Source organism: Anomalospiza imberbis, chromosome W (genome assembly GCF_031753505.1).
Source record: "Anomalospiza imberbis isolate Cuckoo-Finch-1a 21T00152 chromosome W, ASM3175350v1, whole genome shotgun sequence".
NCBI classification, from domain to species: Eukaryota; Metazoa; Chordata; class Aves; order Passeriformes; family Viduidae; genus Anomalospiza; species Anomalospiza imberbis.
The window spans coordinates 1,157,859-1,182,694 of NC_089720.1; the positions used below are offsets into that span (position 1 = coordinate 1,157,859).

At 45.9% G+C, this 24,836-nt stretch overlaps 1 long non-coding RNA gene across 1 annotated transcript in view; it reads right to left on the bottom strand.

Annotated features, from left to right (window-relative positions):
- Positions 1-24,836, bottom strand: part of LOC137464317 (uncharacterized) — a 139,645-nt gene that overhangs the window by 46,866 nt on the left and 67,943 nt on the right. The window lies entirely within an intron of this gene.

Here is a 24,836-nt window from a genome sequence, read left to right on the forward strand (position 1 = left end):
CCTCTGGCCAATATCACTTCTGATTTCTTTTGAGGAAAAATAAAGAGCTCTAACTCAGTTTTATAAGGTACATATTTTCTCATGTAGTTTAAGTAAGTTTTCATGATTATGATTTGAGAACTTGTAATGATCAGGCAATGCAATTTTTCTCAGATGTGTTTATGACAGAACCTTTGCTTTCAGCTGATTGTGAGAGCCTCAAGAATGCTTTCGGCTGTCGGGACAATGGCATTCGGAGCTCCTCAGAGCTTGCATTAAACTTGAGACTTTTTCCCCGGCCTTGAGTCGACTCCCTCATTACCTCCTCGGATGCTGCCTCTCCTCCTTCCAAGACAGACAGCGAAGCGCTCTGTCTTAGCCGCTCCCCAAATCTTGTCAAGAAACAGGGGAGTGTCCCCTGCTGCTGACTGTGCCTCGGCCGGGCAGGCGAAGCCAGGGAGCTTCAGGGCAGGCACGGTGGCATTCAGCCTTAATCTTGCAAGGCCCAGCTGCGTCACCGCACTGGTTTTGGCTGGGATACAGTTAAACTGGGAGGGAACACAGGTGGGACATCTGACCCCAACTGATCAAAGGGATATTCCATATCGTATGACATCATGCTTAGGATATAAAGCTGATGCGAAGTAGTGAATGGATTCCTTGATTTGCTTTGCTTGCATGGCTTTTGGTTTACCATAGAGCACAAGAACCAGTGTAGAAGAATTTCTGAGAGAAAGAGGTCATGATTTGTATGTTTAGAGTGAAGGTTGAGCTACCCCAGCCTAGGCCTCAGATACAGGCCTCGGTGAGGCCTTGAAGCCTATGGCGCAGTCAGAAATAAGTTTGTGGCGCAGTTAGAAATTATGTTAAGGTGTACCACAGTATACTGAGCTATCTAGGTGTGAATTAGTATAGGTCTGCAGTGTGAAACTTTAGCCACCTTAAGACAAAGACAAACAAGGTTTGCTTGCCAATGAGAGTGTGCTCACGATTGTAAACTGTCTTGAAGTGTATATAAACTGCCATTGTATAAACGATAAACGGAGAACGTATGATTAGCCACATCGGTTCGGATCTGCGTTTGTTCCTGTCCAGCACCCTCTTTTTATCAAGTCCCTGCTTCAAACCAGCAATCCCCAGGAGCAAGAAATCAGACAATGAAGGCAAGAGACTAGCATGGCTGAGTAAAACCAAAGGGAAGAAGCAAATGCACAGGCAGTAGAAACAAGGACAGGTAACCTGGAAAGTTTGGTTGTGTAGGGATGGGGTGAGGAAGGCCAAGGCCAAGTTGGAACTAAACCTGGCAAGGGACACAAAGAAGAGCAGGAAGGGCTTCTACTGGTACATTAAACAGACTATATAAATGAGCAGCTGGAGTGAATGGAGTTTCCCCTGGGGAGGGATGAGGAGCTGACTAGGAGCTTATCGGTCAGGATTAAAAGGAGAGCAGGGACAGGTGACATTATTGTGGGGGACTGCTACAGGCATTAATCAGAAAAGGAAGGTTAAAGAAGGTGTAATGATAAACAGTACTAGAAAACTCGTAAAAACGGATGAGGAAAAGGCTGAGGTACTTAACTTCATTGCCTCAGTCTTTGATGGCAACCTCTCTCCCCATCCTGCTGTCATCCATTGAGTGGATGGACAGCAGGATGGGGACTGGGGGAGCAAAGTCCCTCCCACTCTAAGAGAAGATCAGGTTCATGGCTACCTGAGGAACCTAAATGTACATAAATCTATGGGACTAGATAAGATGCATTCCAAAGTCATTGGCTGATAGAGTTTCCAGGACACTCTCCATGATATTCAAAAAATCATGGCAGTCAGGTGAAGTCCCAGGTGACTGGAAAAAGGGAAACATTGTCCACATCTTTAAAAAGAGCAGAAAGGAGGACCCTGGGAACTAGCAACCTGTCAGACTCACCTCTCTGCCTGGGAAGATCATGGAGCAGATCCTCCGGGAAGCTCTGCTGAGGCACATGGAGGACAGGAGGTGATCTGAGACAGCCAGCACAGCTTCACCAAGGGCAGGTCCTGCCTGACCAACCTAGTGGCCTTCTATGATGGAGTCACTCCATCAGTGGACAAGGGAAGGGCTACAGATGTCATTTATCTGGATTTCTGTAAAGCCTTTGACATGGTCCCCCACAACATCCTTCTCTCTAAATTGGATTGGATAGGTGGAGTGTTAAAAGAATAAGAATGTGGTTTTACAGTCACATCCAGAAGGCAGTGGTCAATGGTTCAGAGTCCAGATGGAGATCAGTGACAAGTGGTGTCCCTCAGGGGTCTGTATTGGACCAGTGCTATTTAATATCTTCATCAATGCCATAGACAAAGGGGATTGAGTGCACCCTCAGGAAATTTGCAGATGACACCAAGCTGAGTGGTGCAGTTGACACACCTGAAGGTTGGGATGCCATCCAGAGGGACCTGGACAAGGTTGAGGCGTGGGCCCATGGGAATCTCATGAGGTTTAATAAGACCAAGTGCAAAGTGCTGCACCTGGGTTGGGAAAACTCTTGGTATTAATCCCGGCTGGGGGATAAACAGATCGAGAGCAGCCCTGCTGAGAAGGACTTGGGGGTGCTGTTGGATGAGAGGCTGGGCATCAGCCAGCAATGTGTGCTCACAGCCCAGAAAGCCAATCATGTCATGAGCTGCATCCAAAGCACTGTGGCCAGCAGGGTGAGGGAGAGAATTCTACCCCTCTACTCTGGTGAGACCCCATCTGAAGTGTTGCATCCAGCCCTGGGGTCCTCAGCACAGGAGCTCTTAGAGCAAGTCCAGAGGAGGCCACCAAGATAATTAGAGGGATGTAACACCTCTACTATGAGGAAATGCTGAGAGAATTAGGATTGTTCAGCCTGGAAAAGAGAAGGCTTCAGGGTGACCTAATTGCAGCATTCTAGTTCCTGAAGGGAACCTACAAGAAAGATGGAGAGAAACTTTTTTCAAGGGCATGTAGTGATAGGATAAGGGGGAATAGCTTCAAACTGACAGAGAATAGATTTAGATTAGATGCTAAGAAGAAAATCTTTACTGTGAGAGTGGTGAGGCACTGGTACAGGTTGTCCAGAGAAATTGTGGATGCCCCATCCCTAGAGGTGTTCAAAGCTGGGTTGGATAGGGTCTGAGCAACCTGATCTAGTAGAAGGTCCCCTGCCCATGGCAGAGGGGTTGGAACTAGATGATTTTTAAGGTCCCTTCCAACCCAATCCATTGTATGATTCTATCATTAAACTGCCTTTATCTCAACCCACAAGTTTTCCCACTTTTACTCTTCTGATTCTCCCCCCATCTCACTCAGTGGGTCAGTGAGCAAATGGCTGCATGGTGCTTGGATGCTGGCTGGGGTTAAACCACGACAGCCTTTTTTGGTGCCCAACGAGGGGATCAAAGGGTTCAGGATAATGATGGATTTGATTGGGATGTGATAGATGGAATTTAGATCTGTTAGTGCTGATGCCTTAAGTTTTAGCTTTCTTCTTTTTCAGATTCTGTGTTGCTTTAGTGTGTAGCTCTGAGCTTCATATTAAGTGTTAGCAAGTTCTCTTCACAGGGTAGGTAGACAAAACAATCCTTTTCCAGCTTGACCAAGGACAACCGTTAAAAGATCCGGGCCCAAAAAGTATAAACAATGGCGAATTGAAGAGAGAAAAACAAGGAGGATGGAACTTCATAACCTAAAGCTATAACTGGACAATTAATTCCAATATGCAAATGGATCAAAACTTATAAAAATGTGAGACCTTGTGACTGGTCGTCCATTTTGTGACCATTTTGGGTTCATCTTGAGTGTAGCCCTGGCTGGGCTCTTGTACTGCCCAAGGTGTATCCATTGAAGCCTTTTGATAAATACCTACTTTATTCATTAGCTCTGTCTAGCCTCTGTTCTAGGTCAGCCTTCTCAAGGCATCAGTCCTCTTTAGCTTTCAATGGGCAGGCTCCTGTACTTGCCATGGGGCTTGCTTTGTCTAACTGTATATTAGAGTCTATTGCTCATGGCTGCTTTTTGCTGCTTGGTGTGCTGCTCATCTGCTCATCTTCTTACTCTGCTGTGCCTGGGAACATTTTGATAACAGCAATGGCCATATGCATGCCCTGGCAGATGGCCTGGGCATCATTGCTGTTTCTGTGCTGCTGTGCTGGACAGGCTAGAAGTCCAGTGTAAATTCAAGTTGAAGGGACTGTGGATGAGTCCACACAGGAACAGGACACGCTGAAGTGTCTGTGGCCATGGATAAATCCATGCCAGAGCAGGTAAATCTCAAAGCATATGTGCCTGTGGTTATGTCTGTGCCATAGCAGGTACATCTTGAAGCATCAGTGGCTGTGCATGAGGTCCTACTGGAGGACCTCAAGATGTGTGGCCATGAATAAGCCCATGACAGAGCAGGTACACCCCTGGAGGGATTGCAGCCTGGGCCTTTTAAATGGTTATTTAATTTTTGTTTGAGTTGGGTACTTTAGATGGTAGTTGGGGGAGGTGGCTTGGATTTAAATAGTTAGGCTAGAACTTAGTAGTAGTATGTCAGGATTGGGGGGAAGGGGGTGGTCTTTTTTTTCATGTTTGATGGTTGTGGGTAATTTCTACGGGATAAAATCCTGGTACCAACCCGGGGCTGCTCCTGGGGTGTAGCGAGTGCGGCTGGGTTTTGGGTTGGGGAGCTGTAGAAAGTAGTTAGATGTTAGTAAGGTTGGTTCTATCTGGCCCGCGGCACCCCCTCTCCCTGCTTGGGAGTAGATGGGGGAAGGGAAGGGGAACTGGCAAGCGGCCAGGGAAAGGGAGACCAGCCCCGCAGCAGGGTCGGTGGGCCCAGCCCGGGATGGGGCCCGCCCAGCCATGTTTACTTCACTCCTGACTGGAAGGGAAAGAGAAAGCTCCTGGGGTTTTTTTGTTTTTAGCATGTGTCTTTCACAGAGGGGTGTCTAGTTCCTTAGTGGTTTAATAGATGAGAAGGAGCCAAAACCACAGCCGAGAAACAGGCATGCTCTAAAAAAGCAGATCCCAAGCAGGGGCCATGTAAAATAGTTCCTGGAATATGTAAACTAGTTTATAGATATAGATAAGGGTCTATAAATATGCAACAGGCTGATTTAAGGGGTATCCCCAAAGGCAAAAGTGTGGTCTTGGCTAAGTGCCAAGATGCACCCGGCCATAAAAACTTTTGCTTTATGGTCCTTGTCTCCTATTGTCCTTTATTAAACTTTTTAAATTTTCACATCACATCCTGGGATGTAACACCTCACTCCCAAGATCACCAGGAGATCCTGAGCAGGGGAGGTGTGCCCTGCCAGGTTTAGGCAGCTTTGCTCTGTCTCTCCTGGCGTGGTCAGCGGTTGCAGGTAGAACACCTGGTGGACAAAAGGAGACGCATACAGCAAAGGAAAAGGAAAAAAAAAAAAGGCTCCCAAAAACTGCGGTAGCTCCATACATTCTTGTGCATGAAGACTTGAAGAAGAAAAGGGGATTGTAAGTACTCTTCAGGGGGGAAGGTACAGAGGGATGAATTTGTGTGTGACTAAGATGCAGGCTGGTTATCCCAGACCTGCGAAGTGAGTGATGAGTCTCCCATGCTGTGGTTCTGTTTTTTCGTGAGAAAAACAGCCAGTAAAGAGACTAAGCGAGAGATAAAAGGAGTGAGAGAATACCCTGGGGTAACTGGGACTGGGTCTCAGGGAAGGGGTTGGACCTCTTGGAGAGAGTGAGCTGAGGGTTTTCCTGGCACAATCCACTGGGAAAGTGGGATGAAAAGTGGAGGGGGCCCCTAAAAATTCTGCTGGGTTGAGGGATAAATATGCCCGAGAGCATCCAGGGTTGAACAAAATTCTGCCGGATTGAAGATATGCCCAAGAGTATCCGGAGTTGAACAACACAGCCAGATTGAGGGATACCCAAGAGCATCCAGGGTTGGCCAATAACATTTTGAGATTTTATAATACCTGTAGGTGGATATTAACAAATTACTTGAGAACAAAGATGTTGCTATTGAGTAAGAAAGCGGTACAGACTCCAAGAAGGCTGGTTTGCACAACCGTCACTTTAATGCGAAAAACTCTCTCTTTATAGACTGTTCCAACACATTCTACCTGATTGGCTAATTAACAAAAACACTTTTCTCACAACCAATCCTTGAGAAGAACAGAAAAACAAAGAGTGGAAAAACACCACCTGCAGGTTGTTTAAAATAACAAGCTATCATTGTTTCTCTACAACTCCCTAGGAGTCTCACAAGTGAGCCATGAGAAAACTTATCTCGTTTTCTCACTCTCTGACCAGGCTGTCACATCCACAGGTCCCCCTTTTTGTTTAAAGAAGGCGGCAGTGTTTGTAATCCTCTGCGGGGCCCCTTGCAGGAAGGAGAACAAACACAGCTCCAGAGGTTCCTCAATCGGATGCTGATTTGAAATGGTTAGAGAGATCGGATCTTGTGATTCCTTCTTTCAAGAAATGCACTATCAATCCTAAAATAATTTATTTATTCTAATACAATCTCAACACTACATCTAATACAATAACAACTCATCATTAATTTGTTCAAAGAACCAACAGTCTCAGCCTGTCAACAGTCATTTTTTAAAAGCAAAGAAAGGATGGAATGCTCACTCCCAACTCGTGGATGGGCCATCTGATTGATTGTCATCATCTTGATCATCATTCAGAGGTTGCCTGTTGGCCACACTCTGGTTTGGTGCCGCACGTCTGGGAGGACACACCTTACAGGTACCCATCGTACTCCAGTATCTGTGGAAACACATGTATACCCGCGGCCCCAAGTGATAAGGTCGCACGGGCCCTCCCACTTATTAGTGTCTAGGTCCCGTATCCAGACTTTCACTTGAGGCAGGTGCATCTCACCTGAAGAATGCAAAGAGAGAAACTGATTTAAAATGACAAGATTCTTGGAATTCTGTGGCACTGTGAGGTGGTTGATTGGGTTTCTCCAGGCATCCCTCCTTTTTTTTTTTTTTTTGGTTTGCACATTGAAGGCACTGTAAAGGCAAACTTTGGTTCATCATCAGGGTGCAAAGGAATTGTGAAAAAACAATCCTTCAAGTCAATGATCAAAATCTCCCATCCCGCAGGGATCATGGTGGGTGAGGGCATACCAGGCTGCAACACCCCCATGCTTTCCATCACCACATTGATATTCCGGAGGCCCTGTAAGAGCCTCCACTTCACAGCCTTTATCACAAAGATGGGAGTATTCCAGGGACTAGCAGAGGGCTCAGTGTCCCTGTTGAGGAAGGGTGACCAACTTCTTCTGTCAGGGGCCAGTGATGAACCCAAATGGGTTTGTCCACCAGCCACCGCAAAGGCAGCGCGGGATATCTTCCGCCCTTCAATGCAGTGGCCCCAATTAAAAATTCGTCCCAATTCTTACCCCCCAGGCAGCTAATACATCCCACCGCCATAGATTGATCGGAGTTGGAATGACATAGGGTCAAACTGCAGCCACCTGCCGACTTGCGTTACTGATGAGCATGGACCGTTGGCTCACCAGGGTACGTGCAGCACCCCCCACCCCTACGATGGGTGCCACCACGGGGGCCAAAGGCCATGCAGGAGGCCACGCAGAGAGAGAGATGACTGTCACATCCGCCCCTGTGTCGATCAAACCTTGAAGCTCGATCATCGGCGGGTGGGCACCTGGTAGGGTCAGGGTACACACCATCTGGGGTCGCTGAGCAGAAATGTCTGCAGACCAGAGGGCTTGTGGCAGTCCCATGGATCCAAAGCCACCACTCCCACGAGCCTGCTGGCCAGTCCTGGGGATACATGACTGAAAAAACACAAGTTGAGCAATCCGAGTCCCTGCCGGAATAGTGATGGGGGGGAGGGTGTGAAAACCATGGCAAAAATCAGACCTGAAAAGTCAGAGTCAATGACTCCTGGGTGAACAAAGATTCCTTGGTGGATGACACTAGATTTCCCCACAAGCAGTGTGCTCAGTCCTTGTCCCAAAGGTCTGAACATGTCCAAAGGAACCTTATGTTCACGACAGGATTCTAAGATGACCGCATCAGCAGTACATACATCCATGCTGGCGGAGCCGTGGGTGATGCCTCTGAGCTGGCTGGGCAAATCTGAGCCGGCGCCATGCTCTGAGGAATCACATGTGTCAGGGCGCAATTCCCCTGTGTGCTCATCTTCCCGTTTCCCGGTCCTGCCAAAGGCTGGCCATTGGCATGAAATTTAGCCTAGCATTGGTTTGAGTAATGACCTGCCCTCAGGCATCTAGAGCACAACAAGGTGGCACCCGGCCCTGTCGGTTTGTGTGTCCCTTGCTTTCTCTTGCCCTTATTTTTGCTCTTCTTCTGTTGTCTGTCCCCTAAGGGTACCTGGCCTGGCTGTGAAGCAACTGCCAGGGAGGACACCTTGTGGTCTACAGAACCCATCTTGGCACATTCATTGACCATGTCTGCTAGCGTCAGGTTGCCTGGAAGAGCATCTCTGATCTTCTGGCACTCACTGTTCAAGTTGACCCAAGCCAGCTGTTGGCATAAAATCCACCTTAAGACATCATCCTCAACCTGTTTCTTCAGGGCAGCTGCAAGTCTCTCAGCAAATAGCAAAATAGGCTCACCCGCACCTTGAACTATCATTGTAAACTGTGGCCTGGGGGACACCGTCTCAGCAGTTTTCAACAATGTGTTAAATCCTAGCCTCTGACACTGCTCAAGAACTGCAGAGTCCCAGGTAGCCTGAAAATCAGGATTGGAAAAGGCCTGCTCTTCGAGGAGAGCATCCACCCCCACACCATACCTAGGGTCTTCCCAAGGTAAAAGCCTGTTGCTTGCTGCCACCTTTGCGTCAGCCTGCATCCAGTTGTCCAAAAAAACCTCATACTACACAGACTGAAACAGTGCCTGAGCAATATGCTTGATATCAAATGGAGCAAGCAGGTCCAAGTTTATCACCCTGAGAGCCTGCATAACTTGCACAGAGCCAAGGCCATATTTTGCAACCATGTCCTGCAAATCCTGGATCACCCGCCAGGCAATGACATCATGCTTGTTGGTGTATCCTGAATTTGGGACAGGTTTATACACGGGAAGAGCTTGCACCTGGCCTTGTGGCAGAACATGGTTCTCCTGAACTGCCTGCATCCCCCCCACAGATGCCAGAAAAGTTGTCTGACTGACATCCATGGCCCCTCCCCCCGGAGTAAGTGTGGTGTCAGCTGCACACCGTGGCCTCCCCACCCTGTCTGACAGATCCTTATCCTCAGCTTCTGAAGCTCGCATCTTAACGGCATCCCAAAAGATGCGAGGGTTCTTGGGGCGCATGGTCACCCAACAGAGAGGCAAAGTCCAGAGATTTCACACGGATGATGACTTCGCCCATCGGTGCTGGCATTCTGCCACCAGGGCACGCCCCCACTGGGGGGCTGGCTGCTGGCACGCTGCTGGCATTCACGCTCCCCATGGATGGGGAAGACAGCCTGCAAGCAGCAGGGGGTGGTGGGTGGTGGGTCAGCCGAACGCTCCGAAGTCGAATGACCGACTGCGGACCATGAAGCTGTAGGGCGGGTCGCAGGCCCAGATGCATGGGGGCTGGCTGCCAACTGTGCCACGGCCAGGGGCCCAGCTGTGGACAGCGCAGCTGGAGGCGTCATGGAGGGCAGTGCTGCCGTGGCTGGCGGTACTAGGTATAGAAGACATTAAGTCAACCAAGTCAGCCGCTGTGCTGGGAGGAGGAGGAGGCAGTTGCCCCGCAACCAAAGATGGGTGAACAAAAGGAGACACAGCCCCTGCTGTGTGATTTACTGTTCGGAGAGACGGCGCTGATGCGGCAGTCACAGTCACTGTCGTCTGCGCAAGCACCATGAACAAGGAGGGGGAAACCGGCCGGGGGCGTGATGTCGGCTGGAATAGACACTCGCTGACAGGCATGGATGATGGGCGTGGCCGGTACAGCTGCGCAAGCTCCATGACTGACGGCAAGGGAGCTGACAGAATGGACAGTGTTGTCGTGGGGACTGCTGATGGTGAAGCAGATGCCGCCCCCACCCGTGACATGGGGGGGATCTTGAGACAGCTGCCGCAGAGATCTGCTGGCTGCCTCTCTCAGAAACGGGGAGAACCGACCCACTGGCAATGGAGGGGCTGAAAGCGCCGTTTCCCAGGCGCGGCCGAGACACGGCTATCGATCTCGGCGGCATTAATGTTGCAAAGGGAGGAGACGGCAACCTACCAGAGATGTAGGGATCAGGATGACACGCGGAGCCAGACTCTAAAATTCAGAGACAGAGTGAGTTTTAAAGTAGGTATGTTTATTCGGCCGGACGCATGTGGGACATTTCCCCAAATCCATGCGTGCCCCTTGCTTACACACGTGTTCTTTTATCCCCTGGAGTGTTACATATGCATTAAGTTTCCCCATGGGTCATTTCCTGGCTCCCCTCCCTCTCCGCTCTGTATGCTAATCAGCTTGTCGGTCCTCTGCGCCTGCGCAGCTGTCTCTGGTGGTCGTCCCAGGCTTCGGGGGTCGTAAAAGGGATGAAGTAAGAATGGTCTTCTTCAGGCTGACTTTTCGACCCCACTGCTTTGCACATGCCCATTGATTCCTTGGCCACGGTCCAAGCCAGGGGCCAGGATCCATCTGTTTCCAGAACATAAGGGGCCCCATTTTTCAGTTGTCTTTACACCCTGTATCCTGTTTTCCATATACATTCTTCCTCCTTATCAGGTCTCTCTTTGCTGCTCTGCACGTAGTCTCTTCCTTTCCCATAGGCCAGGATACGGTATATTCTCACGTAACCTAAGGATGTGGCCCTAAGCAATATCCATTATTTTATATGCCTATTACTATTCAATACCTTCTAATTTCTATGATTAATATCTTCTAGTTCTAATCCCATGTTTCAGTCCCCCCTTTTCAGCAAAATAGTAAATTCTTTTACTTAGTACAAGCTCCAATCTCTACGATATGTGTCTCCCAATGCTTTACCATGAATCTGGGATAAAGAGGTTAGTATTGTTATTCGTTGTAACAATTTGCAATTCCAAATGAGTATCACAAAGGATAGTGTTAAACTTATACCTACTAATATTAGTAAAACAATAATGGGGTGACATAATAATGTATTTAGGATTCCAGTTGCAGTGGGCGACCATCCAAAAAGTGAATCCCACCAACTGTGACTTGCATCCTGTTTCACTCTTTGCAGAACCTTGCTTATTTCTTTTATGTCATGATGGACAGTAATTAAGGTTTTCTCCCCAGTTTTTTGAATATTCTCTAGAATTTTGACAAGGTCCTGATGTTTGATTAATTGTCTAATTAAAGTGAGGTTCATTCCAATAGGCGTGGGTGACAACCTGTGGTACATCTTATTGTTGGCATTAATTAGCTGATGAGACACAACTGGTGCCAAATACAGAAAGTCACACCCTGAAATCCTAACAAAGTTACAAATACAAAAGTTAAGATAATTCTTACTGAGCAAAGTTACATTACCCTTATCTGTTTCTATAAAAGTACACGCAGTTCTCAAACATACACAACCTTGACCAATATATACAAGTACAGGCCTTTGGCTCGTATCCGGATGAATCTCAAAGTGACAAACACCTTGTTCAGTATCAAGACATATATCTTGAGCATCGATTGTGTTACTCTCACAAATGAACCCCTGTTGTTCCCGGGTAACGCAAGATTCTAGATTCACAGTTTGCCATTTTTCACCCACTCTCCGTGCCCATGCCCTGTGCTCTGAAGGGTAGAGCACTGACTGCTCATGATTCAGTCCCAGTGATATAATAGGATGAATAACATAAACTGTGGCATTGCGTATGGTGAGCACAAAGGCAGTAACTACGTTGTCAGTTGAGTCATAGGTAAAGTTTACCAAAGTCCACCAAGACTGAAATATCTTCTCAAAATCCATAGCTCTGTCCCACACGGCCTTTCGAATCTCAATTGGAAAGGCTCCTTCGCTTCCTTCCCTTATAATTGAGGCAGCTGTTGATTGCAACCATAATTGTGCCTGTATACAGCTAAAGGCCAGAGACACATTATCCTGAACCACAGCAAGTGCATCTATGATTGACCCATGGTCTTGGTCCTCTGCCTTTTTCAACCTTGGCAGTATTCTCGAGACCTGCCACTGACTGGTTCCCAATGCTAACAAAGATGACTGTAAAGGTTGTTTTAATTTAGTTAAATCACTTGTTGCAGTGGCTAATTTGTTCATTAATATTTCAGAATCAATTCCGTTTAGGACTCCCAGCCCTGTCCCTAATATTCCAGTCAGATCTCTTTGCCTTCTGCTTCCAGTATATGCTTGTTTCTGCAGCCAGGTCATCCAACCCTCAAAGGACGTTTTTAAAAAGGGAGAGCAGGCTGGTTGAATTTCAGAGATGTTAGTTTGCATTAGTAATTCAACACGCTTAGGAGATCATTCTGGGTTAAACAATAACTGCTGTTGGCCTGTATTTCTTATTACATATGGGCCGATTTTGTAAATTTCAGGTCCAGGCCCAAGAGGCGTGATTTGGGTTTGGGCTGGGGTCATGGGCTCAGTTGTGGCATTTATTTTAAACTTGAAGGAGAGCCCAATGGTATCCCGGGCCCAGAGACAAACTACCTCAACAGTCTGTATTAATGTAAAGTTACACCAACAGTCTATTTCACTTGAACGACTACAAACCTCCCAGTTTTCGTCCGTGGGAGATGTTAAAACACTAATTTGGGTTGCTCTCCTATGATCGGTTCCATTGATCATCCGACACCCTATCCTAATTTCTTCTCCTATGGTTCCTTGAAGTGACCATATTCTTTGTCTCTGCCACTCTTGTCTTTCGTATGCTTGGTTTCTGTGCATGACTACAGTTGATAGATTCAGACTTTTTATGTCAGAGTATTTTCCCATGGATCCAGTGTAACAAGTAAAGGCTTGGGACCAAGGCCATTCAGCATTACTCTGGCTAGAGGTGGGTTTTAGTTCTAGGATCGTGATTAGGGTTGCTAACAAAACAATTCTCCTGATTAGACTTTTGCAACCTAAATTGCTAAACACCCCCGACCACAATATACTCATTTTGTTCGAGTGAATTTTAGTTTCAGTTCATTAGCACCCGATGTTACTTTCCAAGGGGCCTCAGGAGCTTTCTTTACTTGAGAGTGTTGAATCCAGGTGTTCTGCTCTTGGATCTTAATCGCAGTGAAAGTGGTGAGAAGCACTTGGAACGGTCCTTCCCACTGCAGCTCCAAGGTCTTTTCTGTATGGTGTGTGAAGTTAATCCCCAGGCTGTATGTCATGCACTGGTCCATCTAGCCCTCTGCTCTGAGTTCCAGCCACGTGTTTTTCAATTTCTCTAAGCTGCTTACCTAAGGCCACCATGTAAACAGCCAGCTTTTCTTCCCCAATTTGGGTGGATATTCCCTTCTGTACACCATATGGTCTCCCATAGAGCATTTCAAAGGGGCTCAGCTTTGTTTTGGTTCTGGGCTTAGTTCGGAGTCGCAACAATGCTAGTGGGAGAGACTGGGGCCAAGGCAAATTAACTTCTTGCCCTAGTCTCACAATTTGTTGCTTAATCAAATGATTCATTTTTTCAACTTGGCCACTTGACTGGGGGCGATATGGTGTGTGAAGTTCGGCCCAATCTATGCCCAGAAGCTGACTGACCTGTTGTACTATTTTAGAAATAAAATGAGGTCCCCTCTCTGAGGATATTGTGGCTGGAACTCCAAAGCGTGGTATTATTTCTTGTAACAGCACCTTTGTTACCTCCCGAGCTTTTGCAGTCCTGGTGGGGAAAGCCTCTGGCCATCCTGAAAAGGTATCTGTTAGTACCAACAAATATCGATACCCCCCTTTTCTTGGCAATTCTGAAAAATCAATTTGCCACTGCTGACCAGGTCCATGGCCCTTTCCAATTTGGCCAAGTTTTGGTTTAGGGGTATTCTTAGGGTTAGTCTGGAGGCAAAGTTCACACTGCCTGGCTACCTGAGTGACAGTGGCGTATAAGTTCCTAGCAATGATTTTTCCAGTCAAGTAGTTATGCAGGGCATCAATTCCCCAGTGTGTTTTCTGATGTTCCTCTTTTACTAATGACCATAATAAATGGGAGGGGGTAACTAGTTTCTTTTCTGCTGTAACAGCCCATCCCTCTTGGTTATACGTTCCCTTTTCATCTTCAATTAGCTTTCTGTCCTTCTTATCATACACTGGCTTACCTTTTAGGGAGATTTGGCCATCAGGAATTAAGGGTCCCTCCACTGTTACCTCACCTTTTGCTGCTTCTTTTGCCTCTCTGTCCGCCAGCTCGTTTCCCTCCTCCAATTCTGAGTTTCCTTTTTGATGTGCTTTAATGTGCATGATTGCCACCTTTTCAGGCAGTTGGACTGCTTCCAATAGTTGTAGTATCTCTTGCGCATGTTTAATGTTCTTTCCCTGTGAGTTTAATAGTCCTCTTTCTCTCCAGATAGCCCCATGGGCATGCACCACTCCAAATGCATATCTTGAATCTGTATAAATGTTTATTCTTTTTCCCTTTGATAACTCTAATGCCCGAGTCAGGGCAATTATTTCTGCCTTCTGTGCAGAGGTACCTGTTGGTAATAGTCCTGATTCGATTAGATCCCTTGATGTGGTAACTGCATACCCAGCATGTCGCTTTCCATTGATGACGTAGCTGCTTCCATCAGTGAACCAGGTTTCCGCATCATCCAGAGGGGTGTCTCCAGGCAATCGTGATGAATTGGTTCTCCTTGGTTCCTACTGAGAAAGGAAGCTGGGTTGACAATGTTAGTTACCACTATCTCAACATCATCTTGTTCTACCATGATAGCTTGGTATTTCAGAAATCGTTGTGGGGAGAGCCAGTGGCCACCCTTGGTTTCTAGGACTGAGGATACTGTATGAGACAGTAGCACAGTCATCTTCTGGCCCAGGGTGAACTTACGGGCTTCCTGAATGTTCAGTACAACTGCGGCCACTGCTCTGAGGCAACCTGGCCATCCTTTCGCTGCTGCATCTAGCTGTTTAGAAAGGTAAGCAACTGCCCTTCTGTATGGGCCCAGGTCCTGTGCCAGTATTCCCAGGGCAATTCCCTGTTTCTCATGAGAGAAGAGAAAGAATGGTTTACTCACGTCTGGAAGTCCTAGAGCTGGAGCTGACATGAGGGCCTTTTTCAGCTGACCAAAGGCCTGTGTGGTTTCTTTTGTCCACTGAAGGTCTCTGCTTCCATTTGCAATGAGTGAATACAGAGGTTTCACGAGCAATCCGTAGTTGTATATCCATAGTCTGCACCATCCTGTCATACCCAGGAATGTTCTCAGTTCCTTTATCGTCTGAGGTTTTGGGGTTTGGCATATTGATTCTATGCGTTCTTTCCCCAAAGTCCGTTGTCCAGCACTGATTTCATAGCCCAGGTAGATCACCTTCTGTTTTACCACCTGAGCCTTTTTCTTTGACACCCTATATCCCTGGAGCCCCAAAAAGTTTAAAAGGCTTACTGTCCAAGCCACGCACCCTTCTTCTGTGGGGGTGGCTATGAGGATGTCATCTACATACTGCAACATTTTGCCTTCTCCTGGTGGGGCTTCCCAGGATTCCAAATCCTTTGCGAGTTGTTCTCCAAACAGGGTGGGCGAGTTTTTGAAGCCTTGTGGTAAAACTGTCCATGTGAGCTGAGTTTTGCGTCCACTTTTGGGATTTTGCCATTCAAATGCAAAAATTTTCTGGCTGGTTTCATGGAGAGGGAGGCAAAAGAAAGCATCCTTCAAATCTAAAACAGTGAACCAAGTTAGTTCTGGTGTTACTGGCATTCTTTCAAAATCCCCCGTTGTAAGAAATTTTCAATTATCGGGCTAATTCCTTCTCTATCTTCTCTCCTCAAGGGATACTGCTTAATTCTAACTGGTTGTTTTCCTTCCTTGAGCCTAATTTGTATTGGTGGTGCATTTTTTTTTTGCCCTCCCTGGTACATTGGAGGCCCATACTCCCGGGAAGACTTGATTCAGAATCTCTTCACTAATTTCTTCTTTAGCCTTAATGGTTGTCAGTATTAAGCTCAGCACTTCTACATATTTTTGTTCATTCACCTCCAGAATAACTTCCCCATTTTTAAATGAAATAGTTGCCTCCAGTTTCTCCAATAAGTCTCTCCCTAGGAGAGATTCTGGGGAATTGGGCATGTATAAGAATTTATGGATGCCCCACTGTTTTCCATATTTGTATTTGAGTGGCTTGCAAAAATATGCTATCTCAGGTTGGCCAGTTGCTCCCCTGACCCTGACATAATCATTCCCTACTGGCACCAGAGCTTTGTTTAAAACTGCAAATGTTGCTCCTGTATCCACCATGAATTCCACCTCTTTCCCTTCCTCCCCCAGTTTCATTTTTATAACCAGCGGATCTCCTGGGGTAAGGTCCCCCGGTCCCCTTCAATTACTTTCTGTGTGAGCAACCACCACCTCCCTTCCCCCGTTCCCTTTCCCATTTCCTTTTCGTTCAGGGCACTCATTTTTCCAGTGTCCAAGTCTTTTGCAATTTGCACACTGATTTTTACCCAACCGGGGTGGTCCTTGTCTAGGTGGTCTTTGTCTCTGCCCTCCTTTATTTTCTTCTTTTACTACAGCCATTAATTTTCTCATTCCTTGCCTATATCCTTCTTCTCGATTGCTGAAAACCCTCCATGCCTCTCCTAGCAAGACCTCCAACTTCCTTTCCTCTCGCCCCTGGAGTCTCTGAAGTTTCCTCGTGATATCTTGACTAGATTGCCCTAAAAATAAACTTGCTAGCTGCTGTATCCCTATCTCTGATTCAGGATCTAATGATGTATAACGACACATTGTGTCTCTCAAGCGATCCAAAAACTCAGAAGGACTTTCAGAGGGGTTCTGTTTAATTGCATATAAAGCTGACCAATTTATAGTCTTGGGGATGGCCCGCTCCACCCCCTTTGCTATACATTCTTGGTAGTGACATAACTTTTTTATTTGCCCCTCATCATTTGGGTCCCATTTTGGGTCTTGGAGGGGAAAGAAGTTCTTAACATCCTCTTCTTTTGCTTTGCAAAAGCCTTCTGCTAAGTCTCCTGCTGCTTTTAAAACTAGCTGTCTTTCTGTGTCTGTCAATGCATCCAACAATAACTGAATATCTGACCAGTCTGGGTTATGCTGCTTAATCATGTATCTTAACCTTTTAGCTGTTCCTATTGGGTCACTTCTATAGTTTTTGGCAACTCTTTCCCAACCTTCTAAATCAATTGTAGAGAAGGGGACTTTTATCAACACCCTTTCCTTCTCAGGTCCTATTGCTTCCCTTAAAGGGGCTTGTATGATTTCCTTTGTTTGTTTTCTAGTCCGAGATGCTATGGGACTGCCTGCACTCTCATCACTATCACTCCCAGGCAATGGTGGATACGATATAGTCTGTAACTCAGAGGTGGGTGGGGGAGCAGACGGTCCAGCCTGTCTCTCCTCCAAGGGGGCTGAACCTGTTCCTCCCCTTAGTCCCCTTTGCTCCTCAGGGGGTGACACAAATAAATCCAACAACTCCTGCTTTTGTGTTTCTGCTTGATAAACCTTATCACGATGTGTGCAACGCTGGTTTATTGAGCAGGTGCTACAACATCGTTTAGGCTGCTTCCTATTAGCTTTGCCTTCCCTTTCTAGGGCTAATACCAGGGGGTCAGAAGGGGCCCTGATCCCACAATCCCTCTGCCATTCAGGGTGATTTCGGAGGGAGAAAAACATATCTGCATATGAAACTTCAGTCCACTTACCCTCACGTCTAAGAAATAGCATTAGTTCCAATAAGGTATCATAATCTAGGCTCCCAGTCGGGGGCCATCTGGCTCCGTTTTCCAGATGATACAAAGGCCACCACTGGCTACAGTATTTTACCAGGGTGCGTTTGGACTCGACACCCCCCGAGCCTGCAATCTTCTTCCAATTAGCTAAAATGCAGCCCAGAGGGCTTGTCTTGGGAATTTCTCTGCTCTCTCCCAATCCCATTATTTTCTTATCTTATGGCTTTTATCCAGATCTTTCTCACACTCTTACACAGTCTTTTCTTAATGCCTTTCTCCTAGCTCCAGATCTCTGGAATTAAATAGATCCTAAAAAAAACAAAACACCCTTTAAAATTTCTAGCTCTGGATTCTCCTGACTCTGCAGCTTATACTGAGCACAGTAACTGTGTCTCATACATGACGGGCAATACCACCACTCCCTGCAGGTCCTGCACTCAACCAGCTCCCACTCTAGATATTGCCCTTGTCAAAACAGAGGGTCCTAAGGTTCAAATCCAAAACCACTGGGGGAAAAGGATCCCCTCCAGCTGTCCTGCCACGGCTAGTAAAGTACACTAAACAAACCCTAACAACAATACTCACAGCAAAAACATCAAACAAATAGCAGTAGCTGAGAACAACATTTATCAGAGCAGGCCTCACAACAAAATACTTTACACAAAATACTCACAACAAAACCTTAGACAGCATTAAGCAAACCTAATACTCACAGCAAAAGCATCAAAACAGCACCAATAGTGCTTCAAACAAAATGCAATATCCAAAAACGACGCAAGGAGTTCAAAGAGTCCACACAAAGTTGCCACAATTATAACTTTTGACACAAGCATCAGAAATATGCCACAGTTCCCCAAACACGAGTTACTTCACACAAAACCTTTAAAACTCACACATACGCCCAGACAGCAACAAAGCTCACACACACATCAGTGCAAAATTCACACACATAAACAGACAGAACTCACACACACCTGGACAGTGCAAAACCCATACACCTAGACTCACACACACACACCACACACCCAGACAGCAACCATACACCAAGGATTCAGTGAATCCTCCCCCGCTGCCTTTCCGTCGGTCAGCGGCCCTTACCGATAGCTGCCCTTTCAGCTACCGGTTACTTGCAAGACCAAACCAAACCAAGCCTCCCCCGCTGCCTTTCCGTCGGTCAGCGGCCCTTACCGATAGCTGCCCTTTCAGCTACCGGTTACTTGCAAGTCCAAACCAAACCAAGACCATGCTCTGTGCGGTCAGACGTCTCTGATCGGCTTACCAGCGGTCACTACGGGGCCCCCCCTTTTTTAAAAGATACATACCGTTTCTCCGCTCGTTAGGAGGTCGTTCTCTGCCCCCGCAGTAAGCGACACGAGAAGCGGAGTTCCTCCAGAGAAATCCTGGGGCGCGCCTTAGGAAGTCCGCCCCCGAGCCGGTCCCACGGCTGGCAGAGAAGTCCCTTCGTGGTCGCCAATTGACACGCGGAGCCAGACTCTAAAACTCAAAGACAGAGTGAGTTTTAAAGTAGGTATGTTTATTCGGCCGGACGCATGTGGGACATTTCCCCAAATCCATGCGTGCCCCTTGCTTACACACGTGTTCTTTTATCCCCTGGAGTGTTACATATGCATTAAGTTTCCCCATGGGTCATTTCCTGGCTCCCCTCCCTCTCCGCTCTCTATGCTAATCAGCTTGTCGGTCCTCTGCGCCTGCGCAGCTGTCTCTGGTGGTCGTCCCAGGCTTCGGGGGTCGTAAAAGGGATGAAGTAAGAATGGTCTTCTTCAGGCTGACTTTTCGACCCCACTGCTTTGCACATGCCCATTGATTCCTTGGCCACGGTCCAAGCCAGGGGCCAGGATCCATCTGTTTCCAGAACATAAGGGGCCCCATTTTTCAGTTGTCTTTACACCCTGTATCCTGTTTTCCATATACATTCTTCCTCCTTATCAGGTCTCTCTTTGCTGCTCTGCACGTAGTCTCTTCCTTTCCCATAGGCCAGGATACGGTATATTCTCACGTAACCTAAGGATGTGGCCCTAAGCAATATCCATTATTTTATATGCCTATTACTATTCAATACCTTCTAATTTTTATGATTAATATCTTCTAGTTCTAACCCCATGTTTCAATAGAGTGAAACAGAGGCAAGAATTTAGTTACAGAAAAGTTTTCATTAGTTTGGAAAGCATATATTCTTGTCCCTACTGTCTCCCAGAGTCTGAACCAATCATGTTTGTGTTAGTGTCTGGAAACTGGGAAAGGATCCATGTTATAAATTTTTTCAAGTTAATTTTTGAAAGATTGCCTTTAGAGAAAGAGAAGCTGTTAGCAGTTAAGATTTCTAGGATTTGTAAATATAAATCTCTCTTGTTCTGGGATCGTTTTAATTTACTAGATTTTGATCCCATTGTTGTAAGTTCCCTTCCCCTCCCAGCAGTGAAAAGGAGAAAAAAAAAAACAAAAAAACCCAAACTAAAAAGGGACCCAAGATAAAAGCACGCAGAAAGGCTGTTTTAAACTTACACTCTTTTCAGCCGAATGTGGATCCAAGGCTGCTGGCTGGGTCGACTACTTGTCCAACTCCTGAGGAGCTTGTCCCAGATAGGTTCGTTGGACAGCTCTTCAGATGACTTCTTCTATAATGGAGAAGTTACCCTCAGAGGGTCGTGGCGGGCCCAAGGCAGTAATGATCTACAAGGAATGCTGCTCTCTGGGGTGCCAAGATGCCAGTTCTCCCATTCGGGCGGCCACGTATGGCGGCCTGGGGTCCCAGGGGTCTGTCCGGGCCCCCGGGCATCTGCTGCCGTAGGTGTCCCGGATAGCGCTGGGCTGATAGGCTCAACCTGTCGAGGTCAGTAAGGCTGGGCTCCCAGCCGCAGGCAAGCTTACTGAGCAGCTCTGGGGTGTTTTCAGCTCTCTGGTGAATTCAGCTCTCAAGTGATTTCAGCTCTTAGCTCGCTAAGTGCCCCAGGCAGACGCAGGGAGAGAGAGGAGAAGGCTGTATGCGGTTCCACAGCAGTGTCTTTTATTGGCAGCTCCTGTGAAGGGGGCAGTGACAGCTCTTCTGCCGAACTGGACAGAAATGGGGGTTTTATATAGGGCACCGGGGTGTTGGAAATTGTCCAATGGCCAGGGTTGAGGAGACTACGACCTATAGCCTTACAGAGAGATAACAAGGGTCTGAGGGTGGAAGAGGGGCTGCTTTGGTCCACTCATCGTGACTATGCATTTCTTGTCTTAGGCTAGTGACCACCAGGGAGGCTTTGCAGGGCCTCTGCCTGCTACAAGTTTTCTCTCCAAAACAGTCCTGATCCTCCTGATTGTAGTGGCAGTATTCCTTCCCAAGGAGGGTATTGGAGGTATCTCAAAATTTGTCCAGGCTGTATTTGAAGCCACTGATATAAGCTCGGTCTTACTTCCCAGTCAGGTGTGATCCTGTGTATATTTCTTGGATCATTTGGGTCCTCCCAGTTCATTACCACCCATTCCCCGTTTAAGTGTTAGTTTTATATCACCTGGTTCAGATGTTATCGTCCACTCCTTAGGTTCGTCCACAGGTCCTTTGATTCTGCTGGCATGGATCCACCCTCGTTCCCTGGTCTGGATCGCAGCCTCGGTCGTCAGCAATACCTGAAAAGGACCTTCCCATTGTGGAGTTAAAGATTGTTCTTTCCAGGTTTTTACCAACACCTATTCCCTGGGTGAATATTATGGATTTTAAAGTCTAAAGGTCTGGTTTGAGGAATTATTCCTTTTAACAACATGTTTTCAGGAGTTTTTGCAATGGTGTTAATATATCCTTTAACACTCCTTTCCCCTACCCCTTACGTAGCATTTTCATGTTGGGTGGCCAAAAAAGGTAGCCCAAACATCATTTCATAAGGTGACACTCCCAGGTCTGACCTGGGTTGTGTTCAGATCCTTAATAAGGCTAAAGGTAGACATTGTACCCATGACATTCGGGTTTCAACTATTAATTTAGTCAAAGTTCTCTTTAAAGTCTGGTTCATCCTCTCTACACGATCAGAACTCTGTGGATGCCATGGGGTGTGTAACTCCCATTTTATCCCTAAGACTTGAACTATTTGTTGTAACACTCTTGACGTAAAATGCGTTCCTCTGTCCGAATCTATCCTATTAATCATTCCATATCTGGGAATAATCTGTTCCAAAAGGGTTTTACTTACCTCATTGGTTGTGGCCTTGGCAGTGGGAACTGCTTCCACCCAATGAGTTTGATGGTCTGTTATTACTAATAAATACTTCCATCTTTGAACTTGAGGAAGTTCAGTAAAATCTACTTAGATACTTTGAAACGGTCAAAGAGCTAGCTCACGACCTCCCAATGTGGTTTTCCTCATTACCTTTTTATTTATTCTTTGGCAAGTTATACATCTTTCAGTTACTTGATTTGCTACTCCAAAAATCCCATACATCCATAGTTCCTTAAAAAATGATCACACAAAGCCTGAGTACCCCAGTGGGTTTTCTGATGTATGTCTTCTAATATTCTCCTAGTAAGCATTTTATTAAGTAATTGTCTTCCATCAGGAAGTTTCCATTTCCCTCATTCATATTTTCACCGCCTATCTTGTTTAAATCTCTTTTATCTGCTTCACTAAATTTTGGAATCTCCAATTTTTCCTCATTTCGAATTAATATTAACATAACTCTCTCAGCTCCATTCTGCTGCATCCTTAGCTTCCTGATCTGCCAAATTATTTCCTCTTATTTCTGGGGTCACTCCCGTTTGGTGGCCCTTAATATGTACTATAGCTATCTCTTCAGGCAATTTTAGTGCCTCTAAAACCTCTAAAACGAGCCCCTCATGTATTAATCCTTTTCCCCTTGAATTAAGTAATCCTCTTTCTTCCCACATTTTTCCAAAGGTATGTACCACTCCAAAGGCATATCTTGAATCAGTATATATAGTTCCCTTCTTGTGTGCTAAATATTCCAGTGCCCTTTTTAGAGCATATAATTCACAGGTTTGAGCTGATCAGTTTGAGGATAATTTTCCTTTTTCAATAGTTTGCATGTTTTTTCCATCAACTACTGCATACCCTGACATTCTTTTTCCTTGTAGACATCTGGAGGAACCATCCACATAGATTATTTCCCCTTCTGAAAGGGCTTGTTCCATCAAGATCTTCTCGAATTTTTGTTTGGTATTGAATAATTTCTAGACAATCATGTATTAGGTTATCTTCTGGTTCTCCATATAAAAATTGAGCTGGATTTAAACTTCTATTTACTTCTAGTGTCAGGTCATCGCTGTCTATCAAGATTGCTTCATATTTTAACATCCTGCAGTCTGTCAACCATTTTTCAGCCTTTTGATTTAACACATTTCGTACTGCATGAGGTGTGCACACAATTAGTTTACCTCCAAAAGTCAGTTTACGACTTTCTTCTACCAGGATTGCAGTAGCTGCTATAGCCCGAATGCACACTGGCCAGCCGTGACTTACTGGATCCAACATCTTTGATAAATAAGCCACTGGTCTCTTTACTCCTCCCCACTCCTGAACCAGAACTCCATGAGCTACCCCCTTTTCTACATTCATGTACAGATGAAAGGGTTTTGCTAATGAAGGTAAGCTTAAAGCTGGTATTGAGGCTAGTTTCAACTTCAGTTTTTCTAATTTATCATCATCTTCTTTGGTCCATTTTATATCATCTCCCTCTGTCAATTTTTCATACCAAAATTTTACTTTCTGTGTGTATCCCTCGATCCATAACCTACAATATCCTAATAATCCGAGTAGTTTTCTAATTTCCCTCTTTGAAGAGGGAGGGGGAAGGGAGAGAATTCCTGCGCTTTGGTCTGGGTTGAGCTTCCGACTACCCTTACTAATCAAGTGTCCAAGATATTTTACCTCTGATTCTACAAATTGCAGCTTCCCTTTTGATACCCTTAATCCTTTTTCCCCAAGAAAATGCAAAAGTTTTATAGTAGCCTCTCTAACTTCAGCTTCAGGTTCCCCAGATAGTAAAAGATCATCCACATATTGGATAATCTGTATTCCAGGGGGAGTGGTGAAAGTTTGTAATATTGTTTCTAAAGCTTGTCCAAATAAGTTTGGAGATTCAGTAAACCCCTGTGGTAATTTTGTCCATCTTAATTTCTGTTTTCTCCTAGTTTGTGGATCCTCCCATTCAAAGGCAAAGATATCTCGGCTCTCCTGGGCTAATGGGCAAGCTCAAAAGGCATCTTGAAGGTGCACTACACTAAACCACTGATTCTGGGGAGGGACTTTACTTACAAGAGTATAAGGATTTGGTACCACTGGGTAGCGAGTCCGAGTTCTTTTGTTAAATTCCCTTAAATCTTGTGCAAGTCTATAACTCCCATCAGGCTTCTTTACTGGGAGAATAGGGGTATTATGAGGAGACATACAAGGTTCGAATGTCCCATCCTTTATTAGCCCTTCTATTACTGGCTTTAAACCTTCCCGTCCTTCCAATGATATAGGGTGCTGACGTATGCTTATAAGACAATTTTCTCTCTCAGTTGTAACCCTTATGGGTCAATATTTAATCCTCCCTTATTTCCTTCCCCAGCCCAAACTTCCTTGTTAATTTTTTTCTTCATCCTCCTGGCCTAATTTTAAAACTAGCTGTCATCTTCCCATCTTCTGGGATAACCCCTATTCCTAAGTTGCTACCTGCCCCTGGGACCAATAAAACATCCCCCATCCAAAATCTAGCTTCTCCCTCTATTACCATATTTTTAATGATAGGATCTATGAAACTCTCTCCTTTTGCTCCTGTTACTTTGCAGTATCTTTGCTCACACTATAACCTTTTGGAATATTTAAGAGACAGGTTCTTTCTGCCCCTGTGTCTACCACAAATTCCAGTTCTTCTTCTTGGGGACCCACTTTTAATGTTATCATAGGCTCCAGATGGTATTTGTCCCCTTAAAAATAGAGCCTCTGACATCCCTATTCTTCCTCTGTGCTCATCTCTTTGAAAATTTTCAGATCTTTTACCCTCTTAGGACAATCTTTCCTATAATGTCCTTTGCTCTTACAGTAAAAGCAGACATTCCTGGAATGCTCCTGAGACTTGGTTTGTATTGG